The sequence below is a fragment of the Pongo abelii genome, chromosome 5, assembly GCF_028885655.2.
Source record: "Pongo abelii isolate AG06213 chromosome 5, NHGRI_mPonAbe1-v2.0_pri, whole genome shotgun sequence".
Lineage (NCBI taxonomy): Eukaryota > Metazoa > Chordata > Mammalia > Primates > Hominidae > Pongo > Pongo abelii.
Window position 1 is genome coordinate 4,099,725 of NC_071990.2, and position 26,257 is coordinate 4,125,981.

Below are 26,257 nucleotides of genomic sequence, written 5' to 3' on the forward strand. Positions count from 1 at the left end.
CTTAAAGCTCCAAAATGATCTCCTTTGACTCCATGTCTCACATTCAGGTCATGCTGATGCAAGAGGTGGTCTCCCATGACCTTGGGAGGCTCTGCCCCTGTGGCTTTGCAGGATACAGCCCCCTTCCTGACCGCTTTCATGGCTGGCATTGAGTGTCTATGGCTTTTCCAGGCTCATGGGGCAAGTTGTCAGTGGATCTACCATTCTGGGGTCTGGAGGACGATGGCCCTCTTCTCATAGCTCTACTAGGCAGTGCCCCAGTGGGGGACTGTGTTTGAGGACTTCAACCCCACATTTCCCTTCTGTACTGCCCTAGCAGAAGTTCTCCATGAGGGCTTCACCCCTGCAGCACAACTCTGCCTGGACATCCAGGCATTTCCATACATCCTCTGAAATCTAGGCAAAGGTTCTCAAACCTCAATTCTTGTCCTCTGTGCATCCATAGGACCAACACCATGTGGAAACTGCCAAGGCTCGGAGCTTGCACCCTTTGAAGCTGTGACCCAAACTGTACTGCCTTGGCCCCTTTCAGTTATGGCTGGAGTGGCTGGGACACAGGGCACCAAGTGCCTAGACTGCATGCAGCAGGGGGCCCTAGACCCAGCCCACGAAACCATTTTTTCCTCCAAGGCATCTGGGCCTGTGATGGGAGGGGCTGCCATAAAGGTTTCTGACATGCCTTAGAGACATTTCCCCCATCGTCTTGGACTTGGAAATTAACATTTGGCTTCTCATTACTTATGCAAATTTCTGCAGCCAGGTTGAATTTCTATCCAGAAAATGGGTTTTTCTTTTCTACTGCATAGTCAGGCTGTGAATTTTCCAAACTTTTATGCTCTGTCACCTCTAGAATGCTTTGCTGCTTAGAAATTTCTTCTGCCAGGTATCCTAAATCATCTCTTTCAAGTTCAGTTACACAGATCTCTAGAGCAGGGGCAAAATGTTATTAGTCTTTTTGCAAAAGCATAACAAGAGTAACTTTTGTTCCAGTTCCCAACAAGTTTCTCATCTCTATCTGAGACCACATCAGCCTGGACTTTATTGTTCATATCACTATCAGCATTTTGGTTAAATCTATTCAACAAATCTCTAGGAAGTTCCAGAATTTCCCAAATCTTCCTGTTTTCTGAGCCCTGAAAGTCTCTAGGAAGTTCCAAACTTTCCCACATTTTCCTGTCTTCTTCTGAGCCCTCCAAACTGTTCCAGCCTCTCCCTGTTACCCAGTTCCAAAGTCACTTCCACATTTTCGGGTATCTTTACAGTACCCCTACTGCCCAGTACCCAGTACCAATTTACTGTATTAGTTTGTTCTCATGATGCTAATAAAGATATACCCATCTGGATAATTTATAAAGGGGAGAGGTTTAATTGACTCACAGTTCAGCATGGCTGAGGAGGCCTCAGAAAACTTACAGTCATGGCAGAAGGAGAAGCAAACATGTCCTTCCCGTGGCAGCAGGAAGGAGAAGAATGAGAGTCAAGTGAAAAGGAACCCCCTTATAAAACCATTAGATCTTGTGAGAACTTACTATCACAAGAATAGCATGGACAAAACCTCCCCCCACCATGACACGATTACCTCCCACCCATTCTCTCCCACCACATGTGGGGATTACAGGAACTAACATTCAAGATGAGATTTGGGTGGGGACACAACCAAACCTTGTCAATCCTACTGATTTTCTTTTGTTTGAGTGATAGTTTGTTGCAGTTGGAATTACTTATTTTGTACGACTTCAGGAGTATTAAGAAAGTCCTGTGCTATGATTTGGACATAGTGGCCCTGACATCTCATTTAGAATTTGATTTCCAGCATTGGAGGTGGGTATGATGGGAAGTGTTTGGATCCTAGGAAACTCTGGTGCTGTCTTTTGCAATAATGAATGAGTCCTTGCTCTGTTAGTTCCGATGAGAATTCCCCCTGAGAGCTGGTTTTGGAAAGAGCCTGGCACCTCCTCTTCTCTCTTGCTTTCTCTCTCACCATGTGATCTCTGTACACACAGGCTCCCCTTCACCTTTTGCCATGAGTGGAAGCAGCCAGAGCCCCTCACTAGAAACAGACATGAGGTACTTTACAAACGTATAGGTAGTTTTAAATCTCTTTATTTCAGGAAAACAATGCTTGTTCTGTTTTCTGGCTTTAATTTGTTCTGCAGGAATGTCTATTATTCATTAATTGCATTTTCTTCACCTATCTTTTGTATTTGTTACTTTCTGCCTAATCCAACTTATCTTTCTCTTCAGTTTAAAATTTTAACTTTTCAGTGTTCTGTTTCTCTTAAGGCATTATCTATTATGTTTATTTTCTTTTGTGTTCCTTCTAACTTAGTCTTCATTTCTGAAATGATTTTTCTATATTTCTAATTCTTTATTGAATTTTGTCACCTTCTTTCTGATACTTTCTATTTCAGATGCATATTTTCTTTTAATATATTTTATCATTTTTTGATGTCTTTTTGCTGATTTTGAAATATTAGGGAATGTTTTCCTTCTGTCTTTCTGGGACTCAGACATTTTCTGAATAATCTTATTCTGTTTCTTTATCTCTTTGACCTCAATCTTTTTTATTTATTATTTTTATGTGAAATTAGTGTTTCTCAACTTTTAAAATGAGAGGGTTTAAGAGAGCTCTTGCTAACTTTACAGACTTTCTTCTTCTAATGATTTTGTAGAGTGGCCAAAAATATGGCAATTTGCTTTTTAATATTTCCTGGTTCAATTCCTGTGCCCCACGTTGATCTGTACTTCTTTTTCGTTTGTATCCATTGTCCTTGTCTTGTTCAATTTGGATCCTGTTTTTTGCCTTTTTTTCTATCAGTTATGGTCAAATTCTGTAGATTCGGTTTCTCTTCAGTGTGAAACAGGACTGAAGGGAGCATTGGCTATTTTGAGAATGACCATTTTATCTACTTCAGACCTTTCTTGGGGCCCCTTCAATTTATCTGTTGTTGGGCTGTCCTAACCCCTTCCAGTTTCATCTGCTGTTCTCTAAGTTGCCTGCGGAGCTTTTCAGGTGATCCACGGATGGATATTTTGGATTTCTTGGGTCCATCAGATGCCATGTTGCTACCTTCAACTTCCCTTGGTCCAGGTAATGATGCCACACAGAACTTGTAGCTGCCCGGGTTTGTTATGCACCTGTTTGGATTCTAGACTCTGTGGGACATCTTGTCAACCTAATTATAGTGTAAATATTGAACTTTAACTTTCTGCTTTGCCTTCCTACTTTCTTTTATTACTTTTATGGAGGGGATAGAAGAGGTTAAAAAATATGCTGCCACTATGGCTATCTACATTTCTTAAATGATGGATTCCCCTAGATTCCCCTGTTTGTCATGACTTGTATCAATTTGGTCTTGAGGTCTCTCTGTCAAAAGTTTCCTTTATCCAAGATAGCCCCTCTCTAGGAGAGCCCTGACTGGGAGAAAAATTAGATTTGGGTGTGTCAGTCAGGTGAGACACAGTGAGGAGACAAAACCAAAATACATAAAAGAGAAGAAATTTATTACTCACAGGTCCAGAGATATTAGGAGTGCTGAGGGGAGAGGCAGGTGATGGGAAGTCCAGAGGCAGTGGGGAGCTCAACCAGCAGGTGAAGAGGGGGCACAAAGAAAGGGAAAGAGGACCAGTGGGACTAGGCCTTTATTAGGGTCTGTGAATGTGATTTCTTAGGCTTTTCTGTGGAGCTTGTGGATTGGCTGGTTTAAAGAAAATGTGTGCAAGCTGGGAAACTCATTTACATGACTACATGACTCTAGTGTTGATGGTTGTTTTTTTTTTTTTTTTTTTTTTGAGACAGAGTCTCACCTGTTGCCCAGGCTGGAGTGCAGTGGCATGATCTCAGCTCGCTGCAAGCTCTGCCTCCTGGGTTCACATCATTCTCCTGTCTCAGCCTCCCTAGTAGCTGGGACTACAGGCGCCCACCACCACGCCTGGCTAATTTTTTTTTTTTTGTATTTTTAGTAGAGATGGGGTTTCACCATGTTAGCCAGGATGGTCTCGATCTCCTGATCTCGTGATCCACCAGCCTTGGCCTCCCAAAGTGCTGGGATTACAAGCATGAGCCACCACGCCTGGCCAATGGTTAGTTTTTATCCTGTTCACCAGCTGTGGGATGTATTGGATTTAGGGTCAGTGGGATGAGGAACAAGCAGGCTTTATCACAAATACCACAAAAGGAGGGTAAGTTTTAACCAGGTCAAAGGTGACCAGGTACTACTGGGTTTCAAACAATTTATGTCAGGCCTAGAAATGGATGCTCAGGCATTGTATTACTCTATTCTCATGCTGCTATAAGAAATACCCAAAACTGGCTAATTTATGAAGGAAAGAGGTTTAATTAACTCACAGTTCTGCAGGGCTGGGGAGGCCTCAGGAAACTTACAATCATTGTGGAAAGGGAAGCAAACATGTTTTTCTTCACATGGTAGCAGGAAAGTGAATTGCTGAGCAAAGCTGGAAAAGCCTCTTATAAAACCACTAGATCTCGTGAGAACTCACTCACTATCACAAGAACAGCATGAAGGTAACCACCTGCATGATTAAATTACCTCCCCCTGGGTTCCTCCTATGACATATGGGGATTATGGGAGCTACAATTCAAGATGAGATTTGGGTGAGGACACAGCCAAACCATATCATTATGCCCCTGGCTCCTCCCAGATCTCATGTCCTCACATTTCTAAACACAATCATGCCCTTCCAACAGCACCCAAAAGTCTTAACTCATTCCAGCATTAACTAAAAAGTCCAAGCCTAAAGCCTCATCTGAGACAAGGCAAGAGGTGACCTCCAATGACTTTGGGCAGCTCTGTCCCTGTGGCTTTGCAGGGTACAGCCCCTCTCCTGGCTGGCTTCATGGGCTGGCATTGAGTATCTGTGGCTTTTCCAGGTGCATGGTGCAAGCTGTTGGTGGATCTACCATTCTGGGGTCTGGAGGATGGTAGCCCTCTTCTCACAGCTCTACTATGCAGTGCCCCAGTAGGGACTCTGTGTGGAGGCTCCAACTCCATATTTCCTTTCTGCACTGCCCTAGCATAAGTTCTTCATAAGAGCTCTGTCCCTGTGGCAAACTTCTGCCTGGACATCAGGCATTTCCATACATCCTCTGAAATCTAGGTGGAGTTTCCCAAACCTCAGTTCTTGACTTCTGTGCACCTGCATGCTTTACACCATGAGGAAACCACCAAGGCTTGGGGCTTGCACTCTCCGAAGCTACAGTCCAAGCTGTACCTTGGCCATGGCTGGGATGCACGGCATCAAGTCCCAGGATGGCACAAAGCAGCAAGGCCCTGGGCCCAGCTCACAAAACCATTTTTTTCCTACTAGGCCTCTGGGCCTGTGATGGGAGGGGCTGCCGCAAAGTTCTCTGACATGCCCTAGAGACATTTTCCCCATTGTCTTAGCCATTAACATTTGGCTCCTTGTTACTTATGCAAATTTCTGCAGCCAGCTTGAATTTCTCCTCAGAAAATGGGTTTTTCTTTTCTATCACATCGTCAGGCTACAAATTTTCTGAGCTTTAATGCTGTGCTTCCCATTTAAACATAAGTTCCAATTCCAAAGCCTATTTTTGTGAATACATAAAACTGAATGCTTTTAACAGCATCCAAGTCACTTCTTGAAATCTTTGCTGCTTAGAAACTTCTTCCAATAGATACCCTAAATCATCTCTCTCAAGTTCAAAGTTCAACAGATCTCAATAGCAGGGTCAAAATGCCACCAGTCTCTTTGCTAAAACATAGCAAGAGTCACCTTTATTCCAGTTCCCAACAAGTTCCTCATCTCCGTCTGAGACCACCTTAGCCTGCACTTCATTGTTCATATCACTATTAGCATTTTGATTAAAGCCATTCAACAAATCTCTAGGGAGTTCCAAACTTTCCCACATCTTCCTGTCTTCTGAACCCTCCAAGTCTTTAGGGAGTTTCAAACTTCCCCACATTTTCCTTTCTTCTGAGCCCTCCGAATGGTTCCAACCACTGCCTGTTACCCAGTTCCAATCCTACTTCCACATTTTCTGATATTTTTACAGCAGCACCCCACTCTCTGTGGTACCAATTTACTGTATTAGTCTGTTCTCACACTGCTACGAAAAAATACCCACGACTGGGTAATTTATAAATGAAAGAGGTTTAATTTACTCACAGTTCTGCAGGGCTAGGGAGGCCTCAGGAAACTTACAATAATGGCAGAAGGGGAGGAAAACACGTCCTTCTTCACATAGTGGCGGGAAGAAGTGCAGAGCCAAGGGGGGAAATGCCCCTTATACAACCATCAGATGTTAGGAGAACTCACTCACTATGATGAGAACAGCACGAGGGTAGCCACCACCATGATTAAATTACCTCCCACCAGGTCCCTCCCATGACATGTGAGGATTATGGGAACTACAATTCAAGATGAGATTTGGGTGGGGACACAACAAAACCATATCAGGCAGCAACTATATTTAACAAATTGATGACATTATTCTGCTCAGGTATCTACATATGACAATGCTCAAAGGGTTTCTTTAACTGTAATTTCTATGCTGTCATGAAAATGATTTATTGAAACAGTATTTTGAAATGAGTACACATTTTACTAAGTTAGTTTATGTGTGTGTATATAAGTGTTTGTGTGTGTTTGTGTGAGTAATCCAATAGGTCTTTAATATGGATGTTTTAAAAATTTTTTTAAGTAGCAAGAATACTGAAAATATTGTTAAATAATAAATGCTTATAAAATTCTCTCTCACAGCTGCTGATAATAATAATAGCCATTATTTATTGCATACTTGCTAAGTACTTCACAAACAGTGCTTCATTTAACTGTCACACAGCCTCATGAAGCAGCCTGTTATGTGTTTTGTGTGATTGAGGGAGCCTTAGACACTGTAGACACTTGGCTGAGGTCACATAGCCATTGAATGATAAAACCAGAATGGGAGCTCAGGTGGCCCCAGAGGTAGGTCTGCCTTCTGAATCATGTGCTCTGCTGCCTTTCCTTCAGTGGTTTGTAACCCTGCTGCACATTTAAATCACTGGAAAACGTTTAAAAAGTATTGATGCCTAATTGTGTAATCCAGACAAATTGCATCAGAATCTCTAGGGTGGGGCCCAAGCATTTGTATAATTCCTAAGTCATTCCTAAGTAATTGTAATGTGCAGTAAAGGTTGAGAACCTCTAATTGTAATTATTAATTACAGTGTAGCTAAGGAAATACACACACACACACACTCACACACACACACATGCATGCGCACACACACACACACATCCTATTTCAGACTCTCTCTTGGCAAAAACAGTAACAGAGATGCCAAGCCCCAGAATTGGGGTGTATTCCATGGATGCCAAGGTCAAACACAAAGGTGGAAGATCACTCATTCAAAGACTGCAGTGGGCCAAGCTAAGAAAGATGATTTGAAATGCAAATCTTAGGAGGACTGAATCAAAAGTTTGGCAAAGAATCTTCCATTCAAAGACAGAAGACAGAAAGATAATCTGGGGATGAGGTATCTGGGAATGGGGACCAGATCGTTTGAAAGGGGGACTTTTATAGAGATCTGGTGATATTGGATATGGGTTGAAAGGGAACCATAAATGCAGAGGTCACAAACTGTTGGCTCATAATAGATGTGTTTTGTTTGCCTTGCACCAGCATTTATAAGAATTTGAGTCAAAGTTAAAAAACTTGGAGGTTACACATACAAATTGAGGTTCTAGCTTCAAAAAAAATCTGAAGATTTGGTGTCAGGAGTTCTTTGTTCCCACAGGGTAACACTCAGTGGCCTGGGTAGTGGCTTCTCACTTTCAATGGGATCAGGAGTCTCCAGTTCTGTGTTCCCCACAAGGCTCATGAGGCTTATTTAAGTTATCTGACTGTCAAAATTGACCTGTATTGATATAGGTGGGCTTCTGATTTAAGATTCCAAACCAGCTTGGACATGAAGTAGTCATTGAATACCAAATGTTCATGTATTGATTTCTGTGGTCACCCTTTTTTCCCTTTAAATATTCCTACAAGATGTTATGGCTACCCGTTTCATTAGTTAATGGGACTGGTGGCACAGTGCTACAGCTCATTCTCTGTCGGTGTCTTTAAGTTCTGCACTTTGCCCTGGTATGTTCTCTATTGCTTGTGATCTCCCTGCATATCCAGCATTTGGTGCTCAGGGCCCCTTTCTGCTCAGAATCTAAGCAGGGGATGGATCCCTCATTGTGTCACACCATTGGACTTCTGTGTCACATCATAACTAACCCCACTCTACAGCAGTGATGCCAGCTGAGGCAGGACCACTTCATCACCATGCTGAGATAATGCAGGCTGCCCAACCATCTGTTTTGCCTTTTCTTAACCACCTGTTCTGGTAAACTTTTATAGAAAATTCCTTGAAGAAGTCAAATGAACTTTGAACTCTTCTCCTCAAAGAAAAGTGTGTTTGTTTTTGTTTTTCTCAGAGTTGGCTTGGCCTGTGATATGGTTTGGCTCTGTCCCCACCCAAATCTCATTTTGAATTGTATCTCCCATAATTCCCACATGTTGTGGGAGGGACCCAGTGGGAGATAATTGAATTATGGTGGCGGTTTCCCCCATACTGTTCTCATGGTAGTGAATAAGTCTCACGAGATCTGATGGTTTTATAAGGGGAAACCCCTTTTCCTTGGCTGTTACTTTTCTCTTGTCTGCTGCCGTGTGAAATGTGCCTTTCACCTTCCACCATAATTGTGAGGCCTCCCCAGCCACATGGAAATGTTAGTTCATTAAACCTCTTTCTTTTGTAAATTGCCGAGTCTTGGGTATGTCTTTATCAACAGCATGAAAACAGACTAATATAGTAAATTGGTACCAGTAGTAGAGTGGGGTTCTGCTGAAAAGATACCTGAAAATGTGGAAGTAACTTTGAAACTGGGTAGGAGGCAGAGGTTGGAACAGTTTGCAGGGCTCAGAAGAAGACAGGAAAATGCGGGAAAGTTTGGAACTCCCTAGAGATTTGTTGAATGACTTTGACCAAAATGCTGATAATCATATGGACAATGAAATCCAGCCTGACATGGTCTCAGATGGAGATGAGGAACTCGTTGGGAACCGGAGCAAAGGTGACTCTTGATGTGTTTTAGCAAAGAGACGGGCAGAATTTTGCCCCTGCCCTGGAGATCTATGGAGCATTGAACTTGAGAGAGATGATTTAGGGTATCTGGTTGGAGAAAATTCTAAGCAGCAAAGCTTTCAAGAGGTGACTTGGGTGCTGTTAAAGACATTTAGTTTTAAAAGGGAAACAGCTATAAGTTCAGAATATTTGCAACCTGACAATGCAATAGAAAAGAAAATCCCATTTTCTGAGGAAAAATTCAGGCTGGCTGCAGAAATTTTTATAAGTAACTTGGAGCTGAGTGTTAATCCCCAAGACAATGAGGAAAATATCTCCAGGGCATGTCAGAGGTCTTCATGGCAGCCCCTCCAATCACACACCCAGAGGCCTAGGAGAAAAAAATTGTTTAGTGGGCCAGGCCTAGGGTCCCCATGCTGTGTGCAGCCTAGGGACTTGGTGCCCTGGATCCCAGCTGCTGCAGCCATGGCTGATAGGGGCCAAAGTAGAGCTCAGGCCATGTCTTCAGAGGGTGCAAGCCACAAGCCTTGGCAGCTTCCATGTGGTGTTGATCCTGCAAGTGCACAGAAGTCAAGAATTGGGGTTTGGGAACTTCCATCTATATTTCAGAGGATGTGTGGAAATGTCTGGATGCCCAAGCAGACGTTTGCTGCAGGGGCGAGGCCCTCATGGAGAACCTCTGCAAGGACAGTGTGGAAGGGAAATGTGGGGTTAGAGCCCCCACATGGAGTCCCTCCTGGAGCACTGCCTAGTGTAACTGTGAGAAGAGGGCCACAGTCCTTCAGACCCCAGAATAGTAGATCCACTGACAACTTGCACCATGTACCTGGAAAAGCCACAGACACTCAACACCAGCCTGTGAAAACAGCCGGGAGGGAAGCTCTACCCTGCAAAGCCACAGGGACAGAGCTGCCCAAGACCATGGGAACCCACCTCTTGCATCAGCGTGGCCTGGATGTGAAACATGGAGTCAAAGAAGATCATTTTGGAGCTTTAAGATTTGACTGCCCTGCCTGGGGCCTGTAGCCCCTTTGTTTGGCCAATTTTTCCCATTTGGAACGAGTGTACTTACTCAATGTCTGTAGTTCGTATGTATCTAGGAAGTAACTAACTTGCTTTTGATTTTACAGGCTTATAGGCAGAAAAGACTTGCCTTGTCTCAGACAAGATTTTGGACTGTGGACTTTTGAGTTAATGCTGAAATGAGTTAAGACTTTGGGAGACTGTTGAGAAGGCATGATTGGTTTTGAAATGTGAGGGCATGAAATTTGGGAGGAGCTAGAGGTGGAATTATATGGTTTGGCTCTGTCTACACTCAAATCTTATCTCGAATTGTATCTCCCATAATTCCCACAAGTTGTGGGAGGGACCTGGTGGGAGATAATTGAATCGTGGCTGTGGTTTCTGCCATACTGTTCTTGTGGTACTGAGTGAGTTCTCATTGTTTTATAAGGGGAAACCCCTTTCACCTGGCTCTCATGCTTCTCTTGTCTTCTGCCATATGATGAGGTGAGAAATTAAAGAAATAAAGAAAAATAAATTAAAAAGAGAAAGAAATAAACTTTCCTGTAATAGGCTGACTTGTCCCAGAGGCAGCAATGGGCACAGCCCAGACCCAGGGAAAGTCTTGATAATACTATCTAAGAGGCCAAGACACAAAGGAATGTGCTCTGGAGACTCTCCCAGCACTCCCTCAACATAGGGAGAGGAAAAACAAATTTGCCTTTGTTTTATGGTACGAGTTTATAGATTCTTGTTCTCTGTAACTAGTAACTTCAAGTATTCTGTTTTATCTAAGAAGCACAGTGAAGGTTGTGATAAGCCTGAGCAGACCTGAACTCCAGCTGTCTGGGCACCATAGTGAAGGTTATAAGATAAACCAGTGCAAGGCTCTTTTGAGCAAAACCTAGATGACAGACATCTGGGTTGCTTGGCAACGGTCATGTGTAATCCTGAGTTATAAACCTGTCACAATTTAATTAATTGTTCTGCCTCTGTATCCTTGCTTTCGTGCCACTGTAACTGTAAGCCTGCTTCAAGCTAGCTCACCCCCTTTTAAAAGTGTGTATAAAAGTCAAGTGCTTGGAGTCGCTTCCGAGATGGCCAAATAGGAACAGCTCCAGTCTGCAGCTCCCAGCGAGATCAACACAGAAGACAGGTGATTTCTCCATTTCCAACTGAGGTACCAGGTTCATCTCATTGGGACTGGTTGGACAGTGGGTGCAGCCCACGGAAGGCAAGCTGAAGTAGGGCAGGGCATGGCCTCACTCAGGAAGCACAAGGGGTTGGGGGATTTCCCTTTTCTAGCCATGGGAAGCTGTGACAGACTGTATCTGGAGAAACAGTTCATTCCTGACCAAATACTGTGCTATTCCAACAGTCTTAGCAACTGGCAGACCAGGAGATACCCTCCCATGCCTGGCTCGGTGGGGTCTCATGCTGACAGAGCCTTGCTCACTGCTAGCACAGCAGTCTGAAATCGACCCACGATGCTGCAGCTGGATGAGGGGAGGGGCATCTGCCATTGCTGAGGCTTGAGTAGCTCACAGTGTAAACAAAGCAGCCTGGAAGCATGAACTGGGCAGATTCCACCTCAGCTGAGCAAGGCCTACTGCCTCTACAGATTCTACCTTTGGGGGCAGGGCATAGTAGAACAAAAGGCAGCAGACAGCTTCTGCAGACTTAAACGTCCCTGTCTGACAGCTCTGAAGAGGGCAGTGGTTCTCTCAGCACAATCTTTGAGATCTTAGAATGGACAGACTGCGTCCTCAAGCAGGTCCCTGACCCCTGTGTAGCCTGACTGGGAAACACCTCCCCGTAGGGGTCAACAGACACCTCAAACAGGCAGGTGTCCCTCTGGGACGAAACTTCCAGGGCAAGGATCCGGCAGCACTCTTCTGCAGCCTCCGCTGGTGATACCCAAACAAACAGGTCTGGAGTGGACCTCCAGCAAACTCCAACAGACCTGCAGCTGAGGGGTCTGACTGTTAGAAGGAAAACTAACAAACAGAAAGGAATAGCATCAACATCAACAAAAAGGACATCCACACCAAGATCCCATCTGTAGGTCACCAACATCAAAGACCAAAGGTCAAGAAAACCACAAAGATGAGGAGAAGCCAGAGCAGAAAAGCTGAAAATTCTAAAAACCAGAGAGCCTCTTCTCCTCCAAAGGATCACAGCTCCTCACCAGCAAGGGAAGAAGACTGGACAGAGAATGAATTTGACGAGTTGACAGAAGTAGGCTTCAGAAGGTCGGTAATAACAAACTTCACCAAGCTAAAGGAGCATGTTCTAACCCATTACAAGGAAGCTAAAAACTTGAAAAAAGGTTAGATGAACGGCTAGCTAGAATAAAGTGTCGAGAAGACCTTAAATGACCTGATGGAGTTGAAAACCATGGCACGAGAACTTTGTGACACATGCACAAGCTTCAATAGCTGATTCGATCAAGTGGAAGTAAGGATATCAGTGATTGAAGATTAAATTAATGAAATAAAGCAAGAAGACAAGATTAGAGAAAAAAGAGTGAAAAGAAATGAGCAAAGCCTCCAAGAAATATGGGACTATGTGAAAAGACCAAATATACGTTTCATTGGTGTACCAGTAAGTGACAGGGAGAATGGAACCAAGTTAGAAAACACTCTTCAGGATATTATCCAGGAGAACTTCCCTAACCCAGCAAGGCAGGCCAACATTCAAATTTCCAAAAATTTCCAATTCATAGACTTAATCAATGCAGAAGCTCAAATTATACTTTGAGATGCCACTAAGTTTAAACACTGTACCCCCTGTAATCTTAGGAAAGTAAATATAAAATAGAGGAAATATAGGTGTGGCTCACTTTAACTATACTCTTGCCTAAATGTCCCATAGTCATAGTAGCCATTGCCCTAAAATATCTGATATTGGGAATAGATGTGCCAACACAATGAATAAAAAATTTAAAAAGTCAAATTTTGGCACTTACAAATTGGCTTGATTAAAATGGGATCCCAGTGGCTGGGCATGGTAGCTCGCACCTGTAATCCCAGCACTTTGGGAGGCCGAGGCAGGCAGATCACCTGAGGTCAGGAGTTCAAGACCAGCCTGGCCAACATGGTGAAACCCCATCTCTACTAAAAATACAAAAAGTAGCCAGGAGTCATGGTGGCTGCCTGCACTATAATCTCAGCTACTTGGGAGGCTGAGGCAGGAGAATGGCTTGAACCCAAGAGGCAGAGGTTGCAGTGAGCTGAGATCGTACCACTGCACTACAGTCCGGGCAACAGATGGAGACTTCCTCTCAATAAATAAATAAATAAATAAATAAAAATAATAAAATGGGATCCCACAGATCTACAGTTAAAATAGTTAATATAGCCTTATGTAAGTTAAAACAGGGCTTTCAAGGATTAAAACTTATGTAGTATATACCTAAAAGAAAGGAAATCAATATATGGAAGAGATTCTGCACTCCATGTCTAGTGCAGTACTCTTCATAATAGCCAAAATTTGGCCAGGTGCAGTGGCCCACATCTGTAATCCCAGCACTTTGGGAGGCTGAGGCAGGAAGATCACTTGAGGCCAGGAGCTTGAGACCAGCCTGGCCAACATGGCGAAATCCTGTCTCTACCAAAAATACAGAAAATATCTGGGCATGGTGGCACATGCCTGTAGTCCTAGCTAATCAGGAGGGTGAGGCAGGAGAATTGCTTAAACCCGGGAGGCGGAGGTTGCAGTGAGCCGAGATTGTGCCCATCAACAGATGAATGAAGAAAGAAAATGTGACACACACACACACACACACACACACACACAAGCTGGAATATTATACAGCCATAAAAAGGAATGAAATCTTGTCATTTGCAGTAATGTAATGTGGATGGAGCTGGAGGCTGTTATCCCAAGTGAAATAACTCAAACAGAAAACCAAATACTGCATGTTCTCAATCACGTGGAACTGAAGAAAGCGGATCTCATGAAGATATACTCTATCCAGTGGTTACCAGAGGCCAGGAAGGGTAGTGGGAAGGAGGGAGGGGTGAAGAGAGATTGATTAATGGGTACAAAAATACAAGTAGCTAGACACAGTGGCTCACACCTTTAATCTCAGCACTTTGGGAGGCCAAGGTGGGTGGATCACTTGAGCTCAGGAGTTTGAGACCAATCTGGGCAACATAGCAAGACTCCATCTTTACAAAAAATACAAAAAAATTAAAAATATAATTAAAAAATTAATGCTGATAGATCAATTAGATAGCCATGTGTAAAAAGAAAGTCTTGAAACATACCCTAAACTACCCACAAAAATCAATTTCAGAAGGAATGTAGCTTTAAACATAAATATTAAAAAATAAAATAAATTGTTTTTATAACTTTGAGTAGGGCAATATTTTTTAAACAGATAACAAAAACCAGTAGCTATAAAGGAAGAGATTGATAAATTAGACCGCATTCAAATTAATAATTTTTATTTATCAAAAGACATCATTAAGAAAGTGAAGAGGCAAGTTTTGGAGTGGAAGAAAATATATATACACACATAACTGACAAAGGGATCACATCCAGAATGTGCAGAGCACTCCTATAAACAATATGAAAAAGACGAATATTAAACTGATAAGAACAGATACTACACTAGATCTTAGCCAAAAGGCTGAGAAAGAAGGGGAACATCACACACTGGGGCCTGTCATGGGGTGGGGGGAGTGGGGAGGGATAGCATTAGGAGATATACCTAATGTAAATGACGAGTTAATGGGTGCAGCACACCAACATGGCACATGTATACATATGTAACAAACCTGCACGTTACACACATGTACCCTAGAACTTAAAGTATAATAACAAAAAAAGAAAAAGACAAATAGAAAAATGAGTAGAAGGCTGGATATATAATTTATAAAAAAAAGTCCAAAAGTGTTCAATTTCCTCAATAGTCATGTAAATGCAAATTAAAATCAATGAGATATCACCACACATCCTCCAGAATAGCTAAAATAAAAGAGACTGATGGGGATTTCCGGCAAGATATCCAAATAGGAACAGCTCCGATCTGCAGCTCCCAGCAAGATTGACGAAGAAGATGGGTGTTTTCTGCATTTCCACCTGAGGTACTTGGTTCATCTCATTGGGAATGGTTGAACAGTGGGTGCAGCCCATGGACAGCGAGCCAAAGCAGGGCGAGGCATCGCCTCACCCGGGAAGTGCAAGGGATCTGGGGATTTCCCTTTCCTAGCCAAGGAAAGCCATGAGAGACTGTACCAGGAAGAACAGTCCACTACTGCCCAGATACTGTGCTTTTCCCATGGTCTTTGCAACTGGCAGACCAGGAGATTCCCTCTGGTGCCTGGCTCAGTGGGTCCCATGCCCACGGAGCCCAGCAAGCTGAAATCCATTGGCTTGAAATTCTCGCTGCTAGCACAGGAGTCTGAGATCAACCTGGGATGCTGGAGCTTGCAGAGGGGAGGGGCACCCACCATTGCTGAGGCTTGAGTAGGCGGTTTTATGCTCACAGTGTAAAGAAAACCTCCGGGAAAGTTCTAACTGGGTGGAACCCACCACGCTCAGCAAGGCCAGCTGCCTCTCTAGATTCCACGTCTGTGGGCAGGGCATCTCTGAACAAAAGGCAACAGCCCCAGTTGGGGACTTATAGATAATACCCCCATCTCCCTGGGACAAAGCACCTAGGGGAAGGGGCAGCTGTGGGCACAGCTTCAGCAGACTTAAACGTCCCTGCCTGACAGCTCTGAAGAGAGAAGTGGTTCTCCCACCATAGCATTTGAGCTCCGATAATGGACAGACTGCCTCCTCAAGTGGGTCCCTGACCCTCCTGTAGCCTGACTGGGAGACACTTCCCAGTAGGGGCCAACAGACACCTCATACAGGAGAGCTCTGGCTGGCATCTGGTGGGTGCCCCTCTGGGACAAAGCCTCCACATGAAGGATCAGGAAGCAATATTTGCTGTTCTGCAGCCTCCCCTGGTGATGCTCAGGCAAACAGGATCTGGAGTGAACCTCTGGCAAACTCCAACAGACCTGCAGCTGAGAGGCCTGTTAGAAGGAAATCTAACAAACAAAGGAATAGCATCAACATCAACAAAAAGGACGTCCACACCAAAACTCCATCCATAGGTCACCAACATCAGAGACCAAAGGTAGATGATAAAACCACAAAGATGGGGAGAAACCAGTGCAGAAAGGCTGAAAATTCCAAAAAGCAGAATGCCTCTCCTCCTTCAAAGGACCATAACTCCTTGCCAGCAAGGGAGCAAAACTGGAGGGAGAATGAGTTTGAAGAATTGACAGAAGTAGGCTTCAGAAGGTCGGTAATAACAGACTCCTCTGAGCTAAAGGGGCGTGTTCTAACCCATCGCAAGGAAGCTAAGAACCTTGAAAAGAGGTTAGATGAATTTCTAACTAGAATAAGCAATGTAGAGAAGAATATAAATGACCTGATGGAGCTGAAAAACACAGCACGAGAACTTCGTGAAGCATACACAAGCTTCAGTAGCTGAATCGATCATGTGGAAGAAAGGATATCAATGATTGAAGATCAACTTAATGAAATAAAGTGAGAAGACAAGATCAGAGAAAAAAAGAGTGAGAAAAAATGAACAAAGCCTCCAAGAAATATGGGACTAGGTGAAAAGACCAAATCTACATTTGACTGGTGTACCTGAAAGTGAGGGGGAAAATGGAACCAAGTTGGAAGACACTCTTCAGGATATTATCCAGGAGAACTTACCCAACCTAGCAAGGCAGGCCAACATTCAAATTCAGGAAATACAGAGAACACGACAAAGATACTCCTCAAGAAGAGCAACCCCAAGACACATAATCGTCAGATTCACCAAGGTTGAAAAGGAAAAAATGTTAAGGGCAGCCAGAGAGAAAGGTCGGGTTACCCACAAAGGGAAGCCCATCAGACTAACAGCAGATCTCTCGGCAGAAACCCTACAAGCCAGAAAAGAGTAAGGGCCAATACTCAATATTCTTAAAGAAAAGAATTTTCAACCTAGAATTTCATATCCAGCCAAACTAAGCTTCATAAGTGAAGGAGAAATAAAAGCCTTTACAAACAAGCAAATGCTGAGAGATTTTGTCACCACCAGGCCTGCCTTACAAGAGCTCCTGAAGGAAGCACTAAACATGGAAACGAACAACTGGTACCAGCCACTGCAAAAACATGTCAAATTGTAAAGACCATCAACGTTATGAAGAAACTGCATCAACTAATGGACAAAATAACCAGCTAACAACATAATGACAAGATCAAATTCACACATAACAATATAAAACTTAAATGTAAATGGGCTAAATGCCCCAATTAAAAGACACAGACTGCATCAATGTGCTGTATTCAGGAGACCCACTTCACTTGAAAAGATACACATAGGGTCAAAATAAAGGGATGGAGGAAGATCTACCAAGCAAATGGAAAGCAAAAAAAAAAAAAAGCAGGGGTTTCAATCCTAGTCTCTGATAAAACAGACTTTAAACCAGCAAAGACCAAAAGAGAAAAAGAAGGGCATTACGTAATGGTAAAGGGATCAATGCAACAAGAAGAGCTAACTATCCTTAATACAATGGACCCAATATAGGAGCACCTGGATTCATAAAGCAAGTTCTTAGAGACCTACAAAGAGACTTACACTCCCATACAATAATCGTGGGAGACTTTAATACCCCATTGTCAATATTAGACAGATCAAAGAGACAGAAATTTAACAAGGATATCCAGGACTTGAACTCAGCTCTGGACCAAGCATACCTAACAGACATCTACAGAACTCTCCACCCCAAATCAACAGAATATACATTCTTCTCAGCACCACATTGAACTTATTCTAAAATTTACCATTTAATTGGAAGAAAAACACTCCTCAGCAAACATAAAAGAGCAGACATCACAAGAAAGTGTCTCTCAGACCACAGTACAATCAAATTAGATCTCAGAATTAAGAAACTCACTCAAAACTGCAGAACTACATGGAAATTGAACAACCTGCTCCTGAATGACTACTGTGTAAATAACAAAATGAAGGCAGAAACAAAGATGTTCTTTGAAACCAGTGAGAACAAAGACACAATGTACCAGATTCTCTGGGACACATTTAAAGCAGTATGTAGAGGGAAATTTATAGCACTAATGCCTAAAAGAGAAAGCAGGAAAGATCTAAAATCGACACCCTAACATCACAATTAAAATAACTAGAGAAGTAAGAGCAAACAAATTTAAGAGCTAGCAGAACACAAGAAATAACTAAGAACAGAGTAGAACTGAAGGAGATAGAGACACAAAAAACCCTTCAAAAAATCAAAGTATCCAGGACCTGGTTTCTTGAAAACATCAACCAAATAGATGGACCACTAGCAGGACAAGAGAGAAGAATAAAATAGATGCAGTAAAAAGTGATAAAGAAGATATCACCACCCATCCTACAGAAATACAAACTACCATCAGAGAATATTATAAACATCTCTACACACATAAACTAGAAAATCTAGAAGAAATGGATAAGTTCCTGGACACATACACCCTCACAAGTCTAAACCAGGAAGAAGCTGAATCTCTGAATAGACCAATAACAGGTTCTGAAATTGAGGCAATAATTAATAGCCTACCAACCAAAAAAAGTCCAGGACCAGGCGGATTCACAGCTGAATTCTACCAGAGGTACAAAGAGGAGCTGGTACTATTCCTTCTGAAACTATTCCAATCAACAGAAAAAGAGAGAATCCTCCCTAATTCATTTTATGAGGCTAGCATCATCCTGATACCAAAGCCTGATAGAGACACAACAAACAAAGAGAATTTTAGGCCAATATCCCTGATGAACATTGATGTGAAAATCCTCAACAAAATACTGGCAAACCGAATCCAGCAGCATATCAAAAAGCTTATCCACCATGATCAAGTCGGCTTCATCCCTGGGATGCAAGGCTGGTTCAACATACACAAATCAATAAATGTAATCCATCACATAAACAGAACCAACGACAAAAACCACATGATTATCTCAATAGATGCAGAAAAGGCCTTTGACAAAATTCAACAGCGCTTCATGCTAAAAACTCTCAATAAACTAGGTATTGATGGAAGGTATCTCAAAATAATAAGAGCTATTTATGACAGACCCACAGCCAATATCATACTGAATGGACAAAAACTGGAAGCATTCCCTTTGAAAACCAGCACAAGACAAGGATGCTCTGTCTCACCACTCCTATTCAACATAATGTTGCAAGTTCTGGCTAGGGCAATCAGGCAAGAGAAAGAAACAAAGGGTATTCAATTATGAAAAGAGGAAGTCAAATTGTCTCTGTTTGCAGATGACATGATTGTATATTTAGAAAACCCCATTGTCTCAACCCAAAATCACCTTAAACTGATAAGCAACTTCAGCAAAGTCTCAGGATACAAAATCAATGTGCAAAAATCACAAGCATTCCTATATACCAATAATAGACAAACAGCCAAATCATGAGGGAACTCCCATTCACAATTACTAAAAAGAGAATAAAATACCTAGGAATCCAACTTAACAAGGCAAGTGCAGGCCCTTTTCAAGGAGAGCTACAAACCACCACTCAACAAAAGAGGACACAAACAAATGGAAGAACATTCCATGCTCATGGATAGTAAGAATCAATATCGTGAAAATGGCCATACTGCCCAAAGTAATTTATAGATTCAATGCTGTCCCCATAAAGCTACCAATGACTTTCTTCATAGAATTGGAAAAAACTGCTTTAAAGTTCATATGGAACCAAAAAAGAGCCTGCATCGCCAAGACAATCCTAAGCAAAAAGAACAAAGCTGGAGGCATCATACTACCTGACTTCAAACTATGCTACAAGGCTACAGTAACCAAAACAGCATGGTACTGGTACCAAAATGGATATATAGACCAATGGAAAAGAACAGAGGCCTCAGAAATAACACCACACATCTACAACCATCTGATCTTTGACAAACCTGACAAAAACAAGAAATGGGGAAAGGATTACCTATTTAATAAATGGTGCTGGGAAAACTGGCTAGCCATATGTAGAAAGCTGAAACTGGATCCCTTCCTTACACCTTATACAAAAATTATCTAAAGATGGATTAAAGACTTAAATGTAAGACCTAACACTATAAAAACCATAGAAGAAAACCTAGGCAATGCCGTTCAGAACATAGGCATGGGCAAAGACTTCATGACTAAAACACCAAAAGCAATGGCAACAGAAGCCAAAATAGACAAATGGGGTTTAATTAAACTAAAGAGCTTCTGTACAGCAAAAGAAACTATCATCAGAGTGAAGAGGCAACCTACAGAATGGGAGAAAATTTTTGCAATGGAGCCATCTGACAAGGGGCTAATATCCAGAATCTACAAAGAACTTAAACAAATTTACAAGAAAAAAACAACCCCATCAAATTGGGCAAAGGATATGAACAGACACTTCTCAAAAAAAAACATTTATGCAGCCAACAGACACATGAAAAATGCTCATCATCACTGGTCATTAGAGAAATGCAAATCAAAACCACAATGAAATACTATCTCATGCCAGTTAGAATGGTGATCATTAAAAAGTCAGGGAACAACAGATGTTGGAGAACATGTGGAGAAATAGGAACGCTTTTACACTGTTGGTGGGAGTGCAAATTAGTTCAACCATTGTGGAAGACAGTGTGGCGATTCCTGAAGGATCTAGAACTAGAAATACCATTTGACCCAGCAATCCCATTACTGGGCATATACCTAAAGGATTATAAATCATTCTACGATAAAGACACATGCACACATATGTTTATTGCTGCACTATTCACAATAGCAAAGACTTGGGATCAACCCAAATGTTCATCAGTGATAGACTGGATTAAGAAAATGTGGCACATATACACCATGGAATACTATGCAGCCATAAAAAAGGATGAGTTCATGTCCTTTGCAGGGACGTGGATGAAGCTGGAAACCATCATTCTAAGCAAACTATCACAAGGACAGAAAACCAAACATCACATGTTCTCATTCATAAGTGGGAGTTGAGCAACGAGAACACATGGACACAGGGCAGGGAATATCACACACTGGGGCTGGTCAGGGTCTGTGGGGCTGGGGTAGGTATAACATTAGGAGAAATACCTAATGTAAATGATGAGTTGATGGGTGTAGCAAACCAACATGGCACATGTATACCTATGTAACAAACCTGCACATTGTGCACATGTACCCTAGAACTTAAAGTATAATAATAATTTTAAAAAATCAAGTGCTCTCTTTATTTTGGGCCCAATCTTTGGATGTTAAGTCTGAGTGCACTCAATAAAGATATCCTTCTGTATACACTCCAAGGTCTCTCTCTGGTCTTCCTGGTCCCGCAACGGTGAGACATGCCTTTCATCTTCCACCATGATTGTGAGGCCTCCCCAGCCACATGGAATTGTGAGTCCATTAATTCTCTTCCTTTTGTAAATTGCCCAGTCTTTGGTATGTCTTTTTCAACAGGGTGAAAATGGACTAGTAAAGCTTGTTTTTCTGAAGATTTATTCTCTTTTTTCAAAGACATTGTAACCTATTTCCTTCAATTTGGCTGACCAGTTTAAGGACAGTTGTGAATATTCTGAACTTTGTACTCCTTCTAGCAGAGCCTACACTCCTTTAATGACATTAATAATAGTGAAGGCAAAGAGATGATATTTTTGTGAAGAGTATTTCCTCCTGGGCAAGAAAGACAGTCTTAAGAGTCTCTTTACTTGCTGCAAAAGTAAATAATTAAACAAACAAACGCACCAATAAATAGATAAATCCCAGAGAAACTTGTTGGCATTTATAGATTGATAAGGTTAAATCCTTACAGTTATTTGCTTAAAGTTTATTTCATTCATTCTTTTATGTATTCCAAGTGTTAAGAAAAAACACCCAAGACTTGGATATGAAGTAAAAGGTGACCATGTCTTCTCATTGCCATACACGAGCATTGCCTCGGGTTCTGTACCTTTGTTTCACTTACTGTTTACCATCAGCTAGGGCTCACATTCTGTAAAATTAAATGTTATCTTGCAGATTTGTAAAGTGGAAATGAGTTTTTTTGCGGTATAGATACAACATAATTTCTCCCCTGTAGAAAAGATGGCCACAGGATTACGATTTTATAGCCCTGTGGGCCAGTAACTAGTTTTATATCTAACCTAACAATCGTATTCAGCATTATTTCTTTCACTGCCTATAATTTATAATTATAGCATTTATAATGCTCACTCTCCTCAATTCCCTTTGAATTAGCTTTACGATTCTGTTAGTTCTTTCCTTAATGAGTAAAATAGATTTCTGAAGCATGTTCATTCTATATGGCATATATTTGTGTGAGAGTCATGTCATTAACATTTAGAAAATTCTACTTTGATACTAACCTTATCCTGCCACATTTGCTTTATTACTCCTCTCTAAACATATGTGTGTATTACTATTTTTTGAACTATTTAAAACTTAATAGCAGACACCATGCCCTTGCTCCTAAATAGCTCAGCATGAATTTTGTAAGAACAATAACTCTTACATAACCACAGCACAATGATTAAATTTAGGTAACTTAGCACTGAGACAATACCGTGATATAATCTACAGTGCACATTCAATTTTTATCTATTGCCATATTCATGTTCTTTATAGATATTTTTTCTCTGATCCAGGATCCAAAGGGGACCACACAGTGCATGGAGCTGTCGTGTCTCCTTCGTCTCCTTTGTCTCCTTTCATCAGAACTTCAGCCTTTCATTGTCCTTAAAGATCCTGGAAGTTTTGAAGAATACAGGCCACTTCTTTTGGAGAATGCCCCCCAGTTTAATTTTGCATGACATGCTCTTATATTAGATTCAGGGTCATCCCAACTTCCTGTGCACATATGGAGTTTCTTTCCTTGGTTGCTGTGGGCTGCTCGAGGAAAAACTTTGAAAGTGCTTTGCAGTTAATGTGTAAGATTAGCACCTTTTTTGAGGAAGAGAGAGCTGATCAATTAGCTCTAATTTAAGGGAAGAAAAGCCAGATGACATTATTCATTGATAAAACAAAAGCTATTTAATGATGTCTCTGTTCATCACAGACAGACGTGACCTTCATCGCTGCCATGCTAATCCCAGGTTCACTTTTGCTAAGGGAAGCAGTATAATTGGTACATTTCTCTTTTGACACTTGAGCCTTTCGGACGCTCTCTTTATTCATTCTCTTCCATCTCCATGCATTATAGAACCTGAAGAGGAGAGAATTATAGGGCCATCTGGCCCACGCCACTAGAGAGTATCAACATGCTCTCTAATAAACATGTCCTTGAAAGGTGAGGTCTACTTTCAAATTTAAAATCTTATTTCAGCTGGGTGAGTTGGTACATGCTTATAGTCTCAGCTACTGATGAGGCTGAAACAGGAGAATCTTTTGAGCCCAGGATTTCTAATCCAGCCGGGGCAACACAACAAGACCCCATCTCTAAAAAACAAGCAAACAATTTCAAATGAGTTGGATGTTTGCTCTATGGTAAAGAGAATGGATTACTTAATAATCCTGAAGAAATCATTGCATGGCTGTATTCTAAAATTGTGTTAGGTTCTGTTTAAATACCTTAAAAGTATTATTTAGGGAAAATATATATCATCTCTTCCAACTATTGGGACAGGTTTGGCGAATAAAACAATAATGAATTATCTGTGAAATTATATAATAAAAAGTAAAGTGCTTTGCAAGCTGTGTGATATTCTATTTTCATACAAAAGTTATTCATCAATACAGTAATTATAATGAAACTGAATATCCCCAAGTCTATAGATAACTGAGGTGTAACTATTTTTTATATACAAATAAAATAACTTGAGTCCACATCTCACTTTTGATTTTAGTAAATTTAGTCCCCTCCTAAATATTTCTGAAAATTCCCAGACAGCATCTGTCAACTGCAAACTCCAGTTGTCAGATTACTCTAGACCACTTTTGGCTGTTGGGTTCTCTCCCTGGTTTGCTATACTTTATTGCTATCTGTTTTCTGTGGTTCAGTTCACCCACCAATCTGATCACAGCCCTTCCTTTATTTCCTAAGAAAATTCCAAAATGCGTCTGACACTAATTAAGCAATTAATATAGTTTTGCTGCATTGGAGGACAACAGAGAGGAAATAAGATACAAAACAGGAAACAACTCAAAATGCTCTCTCCTCAGAGGTTAGTCTTTTATATTATTATGAAGAGAACTTTAGTTCTCTTTTACAGATCCTCCCCATTCTGGTGAAAACCTTGAGTCTTACATTTCATAACCAACAACTCATGAAAAATTTGTTTCCCTAAACAAAAGACCAATTCTCTTGGGAGCACCCCTCACTCTCATTCAAAGAATGTTGGAGTTCTAGCAGGTTTTTCCCCCTCTCTAAACTAAGAAGATCACCTGTATGGAGAAGCCAGATAAATTGCCAAGGGTAGGAAAGAGTTTGAAGTCAACTTTTAGAATATGTGACACTACCTCCTAACTGATCCGATTTTTGTATATTGACCACGCATCTAGTAACCTCACTGAATTCAGTCATTAAATTCAATAGTTTGTAGATTATTTTGAATATTTTATATTAACAGTCACATAATTTTCAAATGAGCGTTTTACATTTTTCTGTACAAGTTTTATGTGTTTTACTTCTTTTTCTGGCCTCATTACACTGGCTAGAATGAACAACTAACAGTTGAAAGAAAAACCATAGTGGACATCCTTGTCTGGCTCTGATAGGGGAAAATGTTCAGTGTTTCAACTTTATTGTTAGCTGTGGGTGTTTTGTTCTACCCTTTATGAGACTGAGGAAGTTTCCTTTTAATTCTGCTGTGCTGAGGGTTTAAAATGATGAATGGGTATTGAATTTAATCAAATACCTTTTCTAAATCTACTGAAATGATTATATATTTGTCACTTATTCTGTTAATGTGATGAATTGCATTGATTGATTTTCGAATATTAAATCAATCTTGCCTTCCTAGGATAAACCACACTTGCTGAATCTGATTTGTTATTATTTTGTTTTGAATTTCTGCCTTAGTCTGACAGAAATTGGCCTATAATTTTACTTTCTTATAATATTCTTGACATATTATGCTATCAAGCCTCAGAAAACAAGCTAGAAAGTAGTCCCGGGTCTCTATTTTCTAACAGAGTTTATACAAGGTAAGTATGATTTCTTCCTCAAATGTTTGGAAGAATTTACCAGTGATACTATCTGGAACCAGAGATTTCTTTGTGGAAAAGTTTTTAAATTATGGATTCAATTACTTTGACAGATTTGGGATTATTTAAAATTTCAATTTTCTGTGTGGCTATTTGAGTAAGTCGTGCTTTTAAAGGATTCTGCCCATTTTATCTAAGTTGTCAAATGTATTGGCAAAAATGATTCATAATATGTTTTCTTATCTTTTTAATCTATATTGAATCCTGATATTGGCAGTTTGTATTCTCTTTCTTTATGTCTCTTTTTCTTGATAAATCTTGCTAGGAAGTTATCAATTTTATTAGTCTTCCCAAACAATCAACTTTTGACTTCTGTGTTTTCTCTCTTATCTAGCTGCTTTCTCCTCTATTACCTTCTGGAGACTGTCATATGACCACTCTTATAAGCAGCTGGGCAGTCTCACTCTGTCACCGACTGGAGTGCAGTGGTATGATCATAGATCACTGTAGCCTCGACCTCTTGAACTCCCACCTCAGCCTCCTGAGTAGCCAGGACTACAAGCGCATGCCTCCATGCCTGGCTAATTTCTTATTTTTGTGGAGATAGGGTCTTGCTATGTTGCCCAGGCTGGTCCTAAACTTCTGGCCCCAAGTGATACTCTTGCCTTGGCTTCCCAAAGCACTGGATTACAGGCATGTGCCACCCACCCTGGCCCAGAGTTCTTTTTTGAAGGGTTATCAGAGTGGCACATCTCTATGTCTACTACAGCCTATTCTAGAAAAAAAATCAATTATTCAAGTATCTATATCAAGGAGCTAGAAAAAGAATAGCAAATTAAGCACAAACAAAATAGAAGGATGGAAATAATAAAGATAAGAGCAGAAGGAAATGAGATACAAAGCAGACGAGCAAGAGAGAAAATTCGGAGCCCCTTTTTGAGGTGCAAGATGGAGTTAAATCTGCATTGTGATTTGATGGTTCCCTGCCCAATCCTGC

The 26,257-nt window shown here is 41.3% G+C and overlaps 2 pseudogenes; one reads left to right on the plus strand and one right to left on the minus strand.

The window, feature by feature from the left end:
• Nucleotides 1-26,257, plus strand: part of LOC100460870 (N-alpha-acetyltransferase 40-like) — an 82,899-nt pseudogene that overhangs the window by 23,576 nt on the left and 33,066 nt on the right.
• Nucleotides 14,630-14,745, minus strand: LOC112134112 (U2 spliceosomal RNA; annotated as a pseudogene).